Raw genomic sequence first — 14093 nt, 5'->3', positions numbered from 1 at the left:
GGAGCAGCAGGAGCTAAGGTCAGCTGATTTGGGTTCAGCTTTTAACACTTAAACTGCCAGGCCTCGATTCCCCTCCTTACTACGCCAATGAGCAGGATTCTGTTTTTACTGCAACATTCTAACAGTCTAATAAATACATTTCAGAAAGGCTCTCGGAAAGAAGAAGAAAAACATCCTTTGTTTGTGTTTCTGAAGGTCTTGGGTAACATTAGAACACAGAATAGCATTATCATTAGTTTATGTTACTGTAGGTGATCTGCAGCTACGTGAACATGTGTGGAGAGCAAAGGAAAAGCAGTTCATCTTGGTAAAAGTGATATTTTGAAATTGAGCTCATCTCTCAAATGTTAAAAAGTTATTTATAGCCTGTATATGTAGAATCAGAAAGAGAACGTCTTACCTGCATGTAACTCTGGAGGAGTATTTGAAAAAGTCACTTTGTCATCACTGCGAGGGGGGGGGGGGGGGGTGTGTGACTTTCTCTAAAAGGGTAGGTAACATCAACGTAACTACATGTAACATATGGATTTGTATCAGACCTCAGAATAAGACCCAGATGCAGACAGTTTGAATAACAGATGTTTATTAACAAAACAGGGGTCAGGGCAGGCAGACGACGGGTCAAGGGCAGGAAGAGGTCAGTAATCCAGGACAGGGTCAGGAAGGTATAGAACGACAGGGTCAGGGCAGGAAGACGACGGGTCAAGGGCAGGAAGAGGTCAGTAATCCAGGACAGGGTCAGGAAGGTATAGAACGACAGGGTCAGGGCAGGCAGACGACGGGTCAAGGGCAGGAAGAGGTCAGGAAGGTATAGAACGACAGGCTCAGGGCAGGAAGAGGTCAGTAATCCAGGACAGGGTCAGACAGGTATAGAACGACAGGGTCAGGGCAGGAAGATGATGGGTCAAGGGCAGGAAGAGGTCAGTAATCCAGAACAAGGTCAGGAAGGTATAGAACGACAGGGTCAGGGCAGGCAGACGACGGGTCAAGGGCAGGAAGAGGTCAGGAAGGTATAGAACGACAGGCTCAGGGCAGGAAGAGGTCAGTAATCCAGGACAGGGTCAGACAGGTATAGAACGACAGGGTCAGGGCAGGAAGACGACGGGTCAAGGGCAGGAAGAGGTCAGTAATCCAGGACAGGGTCAGGAAGGTATAGAACGACAGGGTCAGGGCAGGCAGACGACGGGTCAAGGGCAGGAAGAGGTCAGGAAGGTATAGAACGACAGGCTCAGGGCAGGAAGAGGTCAGTAATCCAGGACAGGGTCAGACAGGTATAGAACGACAGGGTCAGGGCAGGCAGACGACGGGTCAAGGGCAGGAAGAGGTCAGGAAGGTATAGAACGACAGGCTCAGGGCAGGAAGAGGTCAGTAATCCAGGACAGGGTCAGACAGGTATAGAACGACAGGGTCAGGGCAGGCAGACGACGGGTCAAGGGCAGGAAGAGGTCAGTAATCCAGGACAGGGTCAGACAGGTATAGAACGACAGGGTCAGGCTCAGGGCAGGCAGATGACGGGTCAAGGGCAGGAAGAGGTCAGTAATCCAGGACAGGGTCAGACAGGTATAGAACGACAGGGTCAGGGCAGACAGACGACGGGTCAAGGGCAGGAAGAGGTCAGTAATCCAGGACAGGGTCAGACAGGTATAGAACGACAGGGTCAGGGCAGACAGACGACGGGTCAAGCAGGCAGAGGTCAGTAATCCAGGACAGGGTCAGACAGGTATAGAACGACAGGGTCAGGGCAGGCAGACGACAGGTCAAGCAGGCAGAGGTCAGTAATCCAGGACAGGGTCAGACAGGTATAGAACGACAGGGTCAGGGCAGGCAAGGTGGTTAAAACCAGAAAAACAAGGGCTAGAGAGAAACATGAGTACGGGGGGAAAAACCCTGGTAGGCTTGATGAGACAAGACAAACTGGCAACAGGCGGAGAACACAGGTATAAATGCACAGGGGATAACGGGGAAAATGAGTGACACCCGGAGGGGGGTGGAGACAAGCACAAGAAAGGTGAAACAGATCAGTGTGACAGATGTGCTTTAGTATACGCATGAAAAGTCCCAATGCAAAGTTATACACCTCTCTTTCCTATTTTCCAAATTATTACATAAAATAGAATTCAGTCAAATGCCAAGTCAAGCCGGGAAATGCTTTTACAGGGTGTGATGTAATATGGAGGACCCAGCAAACCAGTCTATTCCCTATAATGTTACTCCAACTGAAATAAATTATAATGTATAACTTCAAATTAAACCAAATAGTTTGCACTCACAACTACTGGTTTCAATAAAAAAAAAATCTGCCCATTTACAAGCAAATACTTTATGCATTTATTGTTACAAATCAGCTTTTTTATTTATTTTGCCTTTATTTAACGAGGCAAGTTAAATCCAGGACAGGGTCAGACAGGTATAGAACGACAGAACAAATTCTGTCGTTCTGCCCCTGAACAGGCAGTTAACCCACTGTTCCTAGGCCGTCATTGAACATAAGAATTTGTTCTTAACTGACTTGCCTAGTTAAATAAAGGTAAAATAAAAAAATATCATAAACAGAGACATTATATTAATAGATGCACTAGTTTATTTAAAACAATTTATTTATTTATATTAAAACAAAGTGTGAATTGTTTTACAGGGGGAGCCAGGGCAAGAGGGTGTTCCTGGGGACAGAGGAGTGAGGGGGTCAGCTGGACCACCGGTGAGTCTTATTCCTATGTACACATACCAAGGTACATTTAGTTCTCATTTGTGATTCATTTCATCCACTAAGAGTCTGTCATGGGTCATTAAATTTTTCTATTGATGGTGTCTAGGGAGTACCTGGTACTCGTGGGGCCTATCGGTAAGTAACTGACTTTATTTGTTCATCCTGATTGACAGATATCTTTCATGTCCCTTACTCTCTCTGAGAGAATGCTGATGAATATTCTCAACTTTCAGGAGTGTGAAATCATGGGATTTGTCAGAGAAACATGTGGCTGCTGTGGTAATGGTTTATTTTAATGACAACCAATTTTCCTTGTAATAATAAAAAATGCCCAAGTCTTACTGTTAACTGTCTCTCTGTGCAGATTGTGAAAAGGTTTGCCCTCCCTGGACCTGGTGTTTGTGATTGACAGCTCTGAAAGTATTGGAAAACAACAACTTCAGCTTGGCTAAAAACGTTGTCATCAGTGTAGCAAACAGGCTTGGGAAGATGGCCAAAAACACATCAGACGTCTCAGGTAAACTTCACGATGCTGCGTTACTACGACAACCACTGTTTGAATGGAAAAACAATAGATCACCAATATTTAAAATATATATATTTTAAACATGTAATCAATTTTATTCCCTGAACTACTTCTCAACCCCCAAAAGGGTCTCGTCTGGGTGTGGTTCAGTACAGTCACCAAGGGGCGGTTCAGGCCATCAGGATGGACGATAGGAGCATCACCTCTGTGACCTCCTTCAACACAAAGGTCAAAGCCATGGAGTGGATCGCTGGAGGCACCTGGACTCCCTCTGCCCTGAAGTGCACATACGACCATCTGATAGTTCCAGGTCGCAGGGGGAGGACCAAGGTGGTGGCCAAAGTTATCACAGACGGCCGCTAGGATCCTAAAGACCTGGATAATCTTGGAGCCCTGTGTAACGGAGTGGACAGGGGCAGAGAGGCAGAATCTGGAGATGATTGCCTGTAATATGGGCGACCGGGTGAAGACCCTGAGTGTCTACGCTGAACTTACTGCTGAGGAATTCTTAGAGGAAATAGAACAAATCCTCTGCCCAGGCAAGTCTATGTCTGCATCCCAAATGGCACCCTCTTCCCTATATAGTGCACTACTTTTGTCCAGAGCTCTATTTTTTATTTATTTTTTACCTGTATTTAACCAGGTAAGTCAGTTAAGAACAAATTCTTATTTTCAATGACGGCCTGGGAACAGTGGGTTAACTGCCTGTTCAGGGGCAGAACGACAGATTTGTACCTTGTCAGCTCGGGGCTTGAACTCGTAACCTATATAGGGAATAGGGTGCCATTGGGATGCACACTATATTTAATCAACAGTTCAATGATTTTATTTTGTGAAAATTACCAACCCTGACTAATGAACTACATTCACTTCTCTTCTTCTCTAGAACCAGAGATGATCTGTCCAGACCTGAAGTGTGCCTCAGGTGAAAATACTATTTATTTTTTATTGATGTTTTTACATCTAATAATGGGACTAAGTTTCTTGGTATTATTTTATACTGCACTAATGAAAATCACTGACCTTGAATATTTGTTCTGTTGGAAATGATCTATTAATGTCTTTCCAACATATTCTGCATATGTAAATTACAGACAACTACAGATGTATTAAGAGTTTATGAATCAACAGTCTGTGTAACATTGACTTTTCTATTATTGTCAAAGATTTGAGTTTGGCTCCACTGATCCAGCGCCTCGTAGACATCCTCTTCTTCACTGACGGTTCTGAGAGAACAGGGGGCAGAAACTTCACCAGCATCCTGCGCTTCATCGGGAGACTCTCCCAATCGATCCCTCTCTCCAAGGAGGTCTCTTTAGGAGCTCGCTTCGCTGTGCTGCAGTTTGGAGGGGAGCAGGACCCAGAGGTTCTTCTGGACTTCTCCAACAACCACAGAAAGATTAGCTCCCTGGTCTCTAAATGCAGTCTACCGCGATTTATCCTCCACTCTGGGCAGCGCTATTCTCTACGCAACTGAGAACCTCGTCAGTAACCCTGGAGGTCGGTTCAGAGGAGTACATCCAGACGCAGAGCTCACCTTTGTGTTCATTACAGACGGAGTGACCTCAGACAAGAACTTTGCTGAGGGTATTGGAGCCATGAGAAGGGCCAACGCAGAGGGTGTTGCTATCACAGTGGGATCAGATATTGACAGGGAGCGGTTGCTGCAACTCACTCTTTGGGACAAAGCTCTTATCTTTAACCTGATGAGTTTCAATGACTTGGCCCTCCCTGGGGTTGTTAAACACATGGCTCATTGCCTTGGTTAAACCAGGTTTGAAATATATTCAGGGCCCCATTTGATTTAACACGGGAGTGTAGGCTAACTGAAAGACCTAGAACTGATTTCATATGTCCTTTTATGTATCTTTTCTATAATTAGTTTTTATTAATAATTAACATTTAAAAACAAAGATGTGTTACTAATCTAATTGATTTGTGACCCCAATAATTTTCAAATAAAGATTTATTCTCATTAATAACAAAGGTATAGCATGTTCCTACCAAAATGTAGAGGATGTACAATATGTGACATTGCAGCCATGTTCCAATAACAAGACAAAGAAAATGAACCACATTTGAAGGTTCTGTCATGTGTTGATAACAACAACAAAAAACAATGCTGCTGTTGATTTTTTTAATCAATGCATTTACTTCAATACAGAAACTGGGATATTAGCAACCTAATTACTGGTGTGACTAAATGCTACCTCAATAGATACTGAACCAGGAGGGTCGTTTTCTGTTTCTCTCCACTATCCTCTTGTCTTTGTCGGACTCCCATGGACTCTCGCTGTCATACAGGACCAGGGTCTCCTGCGCTGGTGTGTTGAGAGGCCTGCCCTCCATGGCTTTAATCTGACCTCGGATCAGCGCTGTCTCCTTCCTGATCTTCTCATAACAGAACCCACATAGAATATGCTTCTGCTTCAGGTGGCCACACTCACGCACGGCTCAATGTTGGTCTGACAAAGAGGGGGAGAGAGATGAGGGGGAGAGAGATGAGGGGGATAGGGAGGGGGAGAACGAGAGAGAGATGAAGAGGGAGGGGGAGAACGAGGGAGAGAGAGATGAGGGGAGAACGAGGGAGAGATGAGGGGGAGAACGAGGGAGAGAGAGATGAGGGGTAGAGAGAGAAAGGGGGATAGGGAGGGGGAGAACGAGAGAGAGATGAAGAGGGAGGGGGAGAACGAGGGAGAGAGAGATGAGGGGGAGAACGAGGGAGAGATGAGGGGGAGAACGAGGGAGAGAGAGATGAGGGGTAGAGAGAGAAAGGGGGGATAGGGAGGGGGAGAACGAGGGAGAGAGAGATGAGGGGGAGAACGAGGGAGAGAGAGATGAGGGGGAGAGAGAGAAAGGGGGGATAGGGAGGGGGAGAACGAGGGAGAGAGATGAGGGGGAGAGAGAGAGGGGGATAGGGAGGGGGAGAACAAGGGAAAGAGAGAGAGATGACGGGGGATAGGGAGGGGGAGAACAAGGGAAAGAGAGATGAGGGGGAGAGAGAAAGGGGGATAGGGAGGGGGAGAACAAGGGAAAGAGAGAGATGAGGGGGAGAGAGAAAGGGGGAGAACAAGGGAAAGAGAGAGATGAGGGAGAGAGAGAAAGGGGGAGAACAAGGGAAAGAGAGAGATGAGGGGGAGAGAGAAAGGGGGATAGGGAGGGGGAGAACAAGGGAAAGAGAGAGATGAGGGGGAGAGAGAAAGGGGGAGAACAAGGGAAAGAGAGAGATGAGGGGGAGAGAGAAAGGGGGATAGGGAGGGGGAGAACAAGGGAACGAGAGAGATGAGGGGGAGAGAGAAAGGGGGAGAACAAGGGAAAGAGAGAGATGAGGGGGAGAGAGAAAGGGGGATAGGGAGGGGGAGAACAAGGGAACGAGAGAGATGAGGGGGAGAGAGAAAGGGGGGATAGGGAGGGGGAGAACAAGGGAAAGAGAGAGATGAGGGGGAGAGAGAAAGGGGGATAGGGAGGGGGAGAACGAGGGAGAGAGTGATGAGGGGGATAGGGAGGGGGAGAACGAGGGAGAGAGTGATGAGGGGGATAGGGAGGGGGAGAACGAGGGAGAGAGAGATGAGAGGGGGGATAGGGAGGGGGAGAACGAGGGAGAGAGAGATGAGAGGGGGGATAGGGAGGGGGAGAACAAGGGAAAGAGATGAGGGGGAGAGAGAAAGAGAGATGAGGGGGAGAGAGAGAAAGGGGGGATAGGGAGGAGGAGAACGGTGGAGAGAGAGAGCACAAAACATCAGAAAAATCTATTGCCTTTTCAATTGTGTTTATTGCAATAGTTATTACATAAAATATGCTACATACAACTGGACATCAGAGGACAATAATTACAGGTGAAATGTTACCCAGTGAAATGATACAAGTAATCAAAGTTAATACCTTAACTTTGAGCATAAAGCTTGGGTCTCGTCTTCTGGTCCTGTTGATTTCTATTGTGCGTCTCTTTTTGGGTGCTGCCATCCAGAACACATTGTCCAAGAAGCTGGGCTCCGAGGTCACCTCTTGCTCATCGTGGGGATGTGGGAGGATGCTGGGCCCATGGACAGCTAGAGCTGGGACTGATTAGAAACAAAACACACAGAGACACAATCACATATCAACAATCTATAAAATTGACAGAAACGATGTATGTATGTCACCACTCAGTATACATCTAGTAGTCTACTCAAAGACTGAAGCACGTATAGAATCGTACATCATCATAGTTCTTACTGTCAAACACAAAGTCATAGATTATGCAGGGTAACATGGCTACCATGGAAGTTTTAAAGCTAGCTTACTAGTTAGTTCGAGTGTTAGCCAGCCAGCTAGCTACAAATAAACACAAGGCAGCATGTTGTGTAAAGCTCAAACTCACCAAACTGTCTGTCAAGTCCTGTAGCCTGTATAATTCAGCATTCCAGCTGTAACAACGAACGTCTCAAAAACACACTAAACCAGACGAATTCATAATTTTAGAGGTTTGAGTAGTGCCTTTACACTCATGTCACACAGCTCACGGTCATTGAATCACATACGTCATTGAACTGCGACAACCGAAGAACCAATTGCATCTTGTCATATAACGCGTTATCACCAGTACTGAGCAAATATGGGAGAAAGGGGGTACAGTTTCTCACTCACCACATTCAGGTAACTTCTACAAATTACTGTAGTAGCAACAGTTTTGTTAGTTTGGGTATTGCAGGAAGACATAAAAAGGAAGAAGAATTGAGATCGAGCGAGTTGTTTGGAAACCAGACTGTTGCTCGCGGTGGTTTGATGCTTTGTCATTCTGTTACTCTGGCTAGCTAATGTTAGGCTAGTAGTAGGAAGTGTGATGTTTCTTTTTCAAGATCTTCACACAGGCAATTTTGATTTCCAACACATTTAGTCTCTTCATACCATTTGCTCTCTTTCAGTAATTAAGTGATTAGCTGAGTTGCGATCTTTTCAAAAAGGCATCTGGCTTTGCTGTTGCAAGTTTACATTCACTTTCAGTTTGTTGATTGCTGAGTGAGACTGAGTCACTAGCTTAACGTTGCACCAATAAATCTAAACTCTAAAAGCACTGATCAGACCAAGACGAAATTATTTGTCATGGCGTCGTTAATGAAAAGTTTAAACAATTTCCTCCCACACAGCCCATCTGGTAAACTGGTCCAGATTGAGTATGCCCTGTCAGCAGTAGCAGCAGGAGCCCCTCAGTGGGAATCAAAGGTAAAGATGACTTAAAATGATCACCCAATATGACTGCGTTCACACGGGCAGACAAATTCTGATCATTTTTCACAAATTTCACTTAAGAGCTAATCTGATGAGAGAGAAAAATCAGAAGTTGCTGCCTGTTTAAACATAGCCCATGTATGTATACAGTGGAGCAACCACCAGGTAATGGCTTTTTGTATGCGGGCATCTTGTATATATGTGTCCATGGTACCAAACTCTTTTAAAGAGCAAATGCCCCTGAAAACCAACTTCTAATTTAGAAGACAGCCTATGTGCCATCAATATGAGTCAGTAACATGTATTCTAATGTCAAAACTGACTACAAAGTGTAAATAGGATAATTTTGGTCATAAAGTCAGTTTTGTCCAAAACAGATTTTTCTACCGGAGTATGCCACAACGTAAATGAAGGTTGGGTTTATTTCAACACGAGTCCACAGCTGGCAGCAAACAAGTTCTCATCCATTTGGAGTGTAGCTGCATGCGACCCTGATCGTAATGCCTGTGGTAAATGTGGTTTGACTTTGGATATCCCTAAATATTGAAAACATTTAATGAGAAATAAAGTGTGCAATATGAAAATATTGCCTAATTTACATTGTTATTTATTGACGGTTCCATACTAGGCCCAGAGATGGGCTATCCAAAGTCAAACTAATTTTGCCACGGTAGCACACGAGCCGGCGAAAGCAAATCGGCAATATAATTTGGCTAACTCTTCCCACCTGCGAACACACGAGACCCCCACATCAAACCACACCTGAAACCAACTCACATTTGAATTCAGTCATGGCTGCTGGGATTTTTAAGGCTACGTTTTAGATTTTTCTTTTTTACTGATTGGTCTTTCAAACACTCAGATCAGCTCTGAAAAAGATCTGATGTGATTGGTCAAAAACATTTTTTTGTGGAAAAAAATGATCAGAATTGAGCTACCTGTCGAAACAGCCTTAATGAACCGAATCTAAAACAAATCAAGAAGTTTAGCCGCGTTACAGAAGACAGTCCAGATTTTGATGGTTTCTTTCTCCCCGTCTAAAGCCTCAAATGGAGTCGTTTTGGCGACCGAGAAGAAACAGAAGTCTATACTGTACGATGAGACGAGTGTTCACAAAGTCGAGATGATAACCAAACATATTGGCATGGTCTACAGTGGAATGGGTCCAGACTACAGGTACATCCTGGTGTGTGAGGGAGACTTCCTTTCCTTGAGTTTCTAAATCTTGGGTTTACAACAGGGACAAGAATATCTTAGAAATGTGTCTCTTGTTACTCTGCAGGGTGCTGTTGAGGAGAGCGAGGAAACTGGCCCAGCAGTACTTCCTGGTCTACCAGGAGCCAATCCCCACAGCCCAGCTTGTCCAGCGGGTAGCCTCTGTCATGCAGGAGTACACACAGTCTGGGTCAGTTCTGTTCTGTTTTGTGGGTTTCCTCAAGTTTGATCAGGCTGGCCGACTGAGTGTGCAGGCTTTTGATCCAACCTTGCTGAAACACCACTGATTCAGCTTATCAAGGTCCTGATGACCAGCTGATTGGTAAAACCAGGTGTGTTAGGCTTTTCCTTCAGCCCTGCCCTAAAGCCCTTACACCCAGTATAGAACCAGGTGTGTTAGAGCAGGGCTGGCTGAAGAAAAGCCTAAAGCCCGTACACCCCGTATAGAACCAGGTGTGTTAGAGCAGGGCTGAAGGAAAAGCCTAAAGCCCGGACACCCAGTATAGAACCAGGTGTGTTAGAGCAGGGCTGAAGGAAAAGCCTAAAGTCCTTACACCCCATATAGAACCAGGTGTGTTAGAGCAGGGCTGGCTAAAGGAAAAGCCTCAAGCCCTTACACCCAGTATAGAACCAGGTGTGTTAGAGCAGGGCTGAAGGAAAAGCCTAAAGTCCTTACACCCCATATAGAACCAGGTGTGTTAGAGCAGGGCTGAAGGAAAAGCCTAAAGCCCGGACACACAGTATAGAACCAGGTGTGTTAGAGCAGGGCTGGCTGAAGGAAAAGCCTAAAGCCCAGACACCCAGCATAGAACCAGGTGTGTTAGAGCAGGGCTGAAGGAAAAGCCTAAAGCCCGGACACCCAGTATCTTTCCACGAGGGTTGGCCACTGCTGAATTACAATATCCATGTGTGTTGATAAAGTAGTTGTTTTCACCTGAATTTCTAGAGAGTAACATCCTGTGTTTTTTTTCAGTGGAGTGCGACCCTTTGGTGTGTCACTGTTGATAGCTGGATGGGATGATGATCGCCTTACCTCTTCCAGTCAGATCCCTCTGTAAGTATCCATGGTAGTATAAACACACTATCGTTGAATTGCTTCACCCTAGGCCGAGTCCAGACAGTTCATGGAGCTTTTGTGTTCTGATCATGGAGTTCTAATCATGGAACTCCGAACTCGTCATGCGTCTAAACCTACATTTTAAATGTGTCCTGATGCCCTTTTCCTGCGCTATATTCAAATGCCAGAATGCATAATGCAAACGGTGGAACAGGCTACATCTGGTAACAACACAGCAAGTTGATGGCAGTAGCCAACTACTGTAGCTAACTAGCCAGCTAACCTCTGTAACTAGCCAGCAAGCTAGCTAGCAAAGCTAAAGGGATTGCAAATAGGCATAACAAAAAAAATAGTTTTACCCCAAAAATGTCCACCTTTTATTTAACCAGGTAGGCCAGTTAAGAACAAGTTCTCATTTACAACTGCGACCTGGCCAAGATAAAAGCAAAGCAGAGCGACAAAAACAACAACACAGAGTTACACATAAACAAAACGTACAGTCAATAACACAGGTAGCCTGATTAAATAAGCTAGCTGGCTGGCATTTATGAAGCCAGCAAACACATTCCACACTAGGAACATATTTCCTTCAACTTTTTAATGAAAAAAGGCACCTCTCGTTCCCAAAACACGTGCTGACTGTGGGCGACGGTAGCCTGATTGTGTCCAGACTGAGGAGAAATCTGTACAAAATGTGACCCTGACCACCACCTGAAGTGGTCGGCCAGATCTGAACACAATCCAACCACAACCAGTCTTTTCAATGCAATCTTCGTATTCTGATAGCAGAAGTAGCATGTAAGTGTCAAGTGTCGACGGCCCAAGTGTCTTCTCTACTGTTACATGTGCATATGTTAGGACGTTGCTTGCTTAGCGAGTACCCCCCCCCACCATAATTTGCAAATAAATTCATTAAAAATCCTACAATGTGATTTTCTGGATTTTTTTTCTCTCATTTTGTCTGTCATAGTTGAAGTGTACCTATGATGAAAATTACAGGCCTCATCTTTTTACGTGGGAGAACTTGCACAATTGGTGGCTGACTAAATACTTTTTTGCCCCACTCTACATAGTTTTTTCCGGTACTCACTATGTGATTATTTTGATGTACACAGGGTGCATACTTTGCATGGAAAGCCACAGCGATGGGAAAGAACTACGTCAATGGGAAAACATTCCTAGAAAAGAGATATAACGTGGATCTGGAGCTGGAAGACGCAATCCACACAGCAATCTTAACCTTGAAGGTAACTCATCTCACCTGCAGTTTTAGTACTCTTCCCTCTCAGAAGTGTTTAAGAAACACAGTAGAATATGTGATACTGTGTTTTAGGTTAAACCTGGAATAGTTTGAATTAATTTGTCATAGTGTTCTAATGAAATCCATGCATTTACTGCGCTGCATTAATATTGTGTTCTGTGTGTGTTTTTAAAGGAAAGTTTTGAGGGTCAGATGACAGAAGATAACATTGAGGTGGGAATCTGCAATGAGGCAGGTTTCAGAAGACTCACCACAGCAGAGGTCAAGGACTACCTGGCAGCCATTGCATAAAATGCCCCCTCCATGGGGGTCTGTCGGCATGGACTCATTCAGATCAGCTGTTTACTTTTTACAAAACACATACCAATACAGTTTTTTTGCAGTTTAGCAGATTTCAACAATTTGTCGTTTTTTGCTCCGGTTATACCTAGTCACGAACTACTAATAAAATATGATTTATGTAATAATATTTTGTCCTTTGATCAATTTTTATTTTCTTCATATAATTTCATGTTTGGTTTCAGTTTGCGATTTGATAATTAGTTGTTTAATTCTCAATTTCTCACAATATTGCGAAAGTGTAAATATACATTTTGCATGAAATTAGTCCCCCCCCCCCCCCAAATACAGAGCCTTCAGAAATGATACATGCCACTTGACTTATTCAACATTTACAGCCTGATATAAATCAACCATCTACACACAATACCCAATAATGAGTGTTTTTGTAAACGTTTCTCAATTAATAAAAATGATTTACAGAAATGTCTAACTTACATAAGTAGCCTTTTCACACCCACTTCCTATAACACTCCAAATTAAGCTCAGGTGCATCCAATTTCCTATGTTCTTCATTGACGTTGATTGGAGTCCACCTGTGGCCAATTCAATCGTTAGGACATGATTTAGAAACACCTGTCTATTTAAGGTCCCACAGTTGACAGTGCACGTCAGAGGGACTGGAGTTTCCAGGAGGAGTAATGGCGGTTGATAGAGTCGACGCGAGAAATTCAAGAAACATTTTTAAACAGTTTGCTACTACAGAGGTTGAAGGAGTGGAAAGAGCTTGGATATGTGGAAATGGACACGACGAAATGAGATGTGTAGAGGGAAGCGATGTGGTCGGGAAAATTAGCATTAAGTACAAAAAGAAAACGTACTCCTGTAGCTCAGAAATGTAACCTGATGAGGATGAACTACCAGCGGCAGGTGCGGTGAAGGCCGTCAAGTTCGTTCCTCGTCCAGATAATGACAAAATGATGGCGGCTCAGTGGGTGTGAGATTTTGTTGTTGTTTAGAGAATGGATCCTTGCCTTCTGGCTGATCCATACGGGGTGTCAGGTTGGTTGGGGACTGTTGAGTCGGTGAAAGTAACTCAAAGTGGACTCGCAATTCTTCAGTCCAGAGGGAGCGGGCGCTGCTCACCACACGCCAAGGGACAAGAACTTTGACTTGCTTTGCTCTCCGCAGCAGGGCGCCGTTGAAAGGAGGGATAACCAGTGCCGCGTATTCATGGACTCTAGCCCCGAATATTTATTGAAATGTTTATATACTTTTCAGTCAAGTCGCAAGTGGCTGAATGTCATCTGTGTGAGGGAAACGGCGGCCCTCTGTCTCAGTATGTGTAGCCCAATATCTATGATGTCGACTTGTGTGACACGTTGCCAGCTGTAGCATTTGGCCTCCCTTGATTAAATAAAATAATAAAATTATAGAAAATAATTAGCCTATCAGTGTTCAGCTGAGTCTACTGTGGGTTGTCTTGGTGCAGCAAAACGCACTCCAAGGGAGGCCAGTTTGGATTTGGCTTCCTAAAATGTCCTCATTGTCTAAAAAAAAAGTGTTTGTTTCTGGTTTACTTGTGTTGATTTCCCTTTCCTAATCCAGGGATGGGGATTTGGACTTAATTCTCTGTACTGGCCAATGATAATGACGGCGATTCTGATCTTGCCCTAAATTCATATACTGTGGCTCTGGCTTGAGATGGTAGAAGATGTAGATGTAGGCTCACATTTAGCTAGCTAAATTAGATGGTTCATTGTTGCCCATGTCAGGAAGTTTGGCAAACAAGCATTTGTAGCTAGGTTGCCTATGAAAACTAACACTAAAAGCATACTGT

General features: G+C 44.5%; 3 pseudogenes; 2 read left to right on the top strand and 1 right to left on the bottom strand.

The window, feature by feature from the left end:
* The first annotated feature begins 2952 nt into the window (after window positions 1-2952).
* LOC135536791 (collagen alpha-2(VI) chain-like) lies at window positions 2953-5041 on the top strand (annotated as a pseudogene).
* A 140-nt stretch (window positions 5042-5181) lies between these two features.
* LOC135536793 (large ribosomal subunit protein bL32m-like) lies at window positions 5182-7780 on the bottom strand (annotated as a pseudogene).
* Window positions 7781-7812: 32 nt separating this feature from the next.
* Window positions 7813-12441, top strand: LOC135536792 (proteasome subunit alpha type-2-like; annotated as a pseudogene).
* Window positions 12442-14093: the final 1652 nt, after the last annotated feature.

Source organism: Oncorhynchus masou, unplaced genomic scaffold (assembly GCF_036934945.1).
Source record: "Oncorhynchus masou masou isolate Uvic2021 unplaced genomic scaffold, UVic_Omas_1.1 unplaced_scaffold_664, whole genome shotgun sequence".
Taxonomy (NCBI): Eukaryota; Metazoa; Chordata; class Actinopteri; order Salmoniformes; family Salmonidae; genus Oncorhynchus; species Oncorhynchus masou.
The sequence above is the reverse complement of the archived record's forward strand: the minus strand, read 5'-3'. Positions and strand labels throughout refer to the sequence as shown.